Consider the following 1,521-nt stretch of genomic DNA (forward strand, 5'->3'; position numbering starts at 1 on the left):
ACGATGAAAGCCCACGTTGTCCCATACTACAGCATACATGTTTCTTTGATGGTCTGCATCATTCATACGTTCTGGTGGTATGAGAATGTTGTGGAGTCTGTCCAGAAATGTGAGAATATGGGCTGTGTTGTATGGTGAATATGGGCTGTGTTGTATGGTGAATATGGGCTGTGTTGTATGGTGAATATGGGCTGTGTTGTATGGTGAATATGGGCTGTGTTGTATGGTGAATATGGGCTGTGTTGTATGGTGAATATGGGCTGTGTTGTATGGTGAATATGGGCTGTGTTGTATGGTGAATATGGGCTGTGTTGTATGGTGAATATGACGTTTTTCCCCCTTCTTCTGGTCTTTGCTAGGTTGAACCCAGCCTCTTCTACAAAGATAAACTCATGTGGGATTGCATGAGCATCCATTTCCAGTACTCACTGAAAACAAAGAACAAAAATCAGTCAATATGGTGTTATCCAGTACACTGGGAAACAGTGGTGTGTGTAGTGTACTGCAGTAAATATTGTACTTACATCCACATATCCTCTTTGTTTCTTTGACAGTTTCTCTCAAACGGCACCTTATAAAGTTGTTTCATTCTGATTTGGTTTCATGTGGCTTTGAATTTCTCTTGATCGGATGTCATTATTTTCTAAAACCAAGTTTACAATGGCAGCTTCCTGTACCCCGATGAACATTTGGCCCTTCCTCCACCAGAGTTGCGTCTCTCAATCCTTTAGGAAAAAAAAGTGTATAATAATAATAATAATATATTTATATAAGGTATTTCCTCCACAGTAAAGTTAATTGTACAGGAATCTTGTACAGTTAGTGTATGACATCAGCCATTCATGAAGTAAGCAGGTGTCACCCAACTGATACACTATGACATGTGGTGTACTGCATAGTGTGAAAGACATGTTGGTTACATACCTGTACTCCAGTCTAAAGGTCCAGATGACACAGGCGACAGTAAAACGGCTCAGGTTGGTCTGCATTCTCTGTCCAGCCTCTGGCATTGTCAGCCCATGGTTGATGACATGATCAACTAATGTTGCTTTGATTTCATTTGAAAGTTGTTGTCTTCTTTGGCCAAGAACTCCTTTGCCAGCTCTACCCCTACCTCTCACTCTTCCTCCCCCTCTCATTCTCACCCTCCTCTACCAGCTCTACCCCTACCTCTCACTCTTCCTCCCCCTCTCATTCTCACCCTCCTCTACCAGCTCTACCCCTACCTCTCACTCTTCCTCCCCCTCTCATTCTCACCCTCCTCTACCAGCTCTACCCTACCTCTCACTCTTCCTCCCACTCTCATTCTCAGCAATTGTGAAAAACGGTATTATCAGTATTATTCACCTGTTGTTTCACATCCCTTTTCGGTGAAGTTATCGGTTTCTAAACCTGCCGGTGACCATGTGGGCACGTTATATTTGAATGAGAGGTGACTTGGTGGGGTGGAGTAGGGCAACACACCATACAGCTGTTTGCAAATCAAATGATTTGGTGTTGTTTCTAACCATGCACTCCGGA

At 43.2% G+C, this 1,521-nt stretch overlaps 1 long non-coding RNA gene across 1 annotated transcript; it reads right to left on the reverse strand.

Annotated features, from left to right (window-relative positions):
* Positions 1-263: 263 nt before the first annotated feature.
* Positions 264-1,125, reverse strand: LOC106024694. Its single transcript, XR_001198476.4, has 3 exons — positions 925-1,125; positions 525-725; positions 264-428 (listed from the first exon to the last, which is right to left on the reverse strand). It is a non-coding gene; the product is annotated as an uncharacterized LOC106024694 (long non-coding RNA).
* Positions 1,126-1,521: the final 396 nt, after the last annotated feature.

The sequence above is a fragment of the Esox lucius genome, chromosome 16 (assembly GCF_011004845.1).
Source record: "Esox lucius isolate fEsoLuc1 chromosome 16, fEsoLuc1.pri, whole genome shotgun sequence".
Lineage (NCBI taxonomy): Eukaryota > Metazoa > Chordata > Actinopteri > Esociformes > Esocidae > Esox > Esox lucius.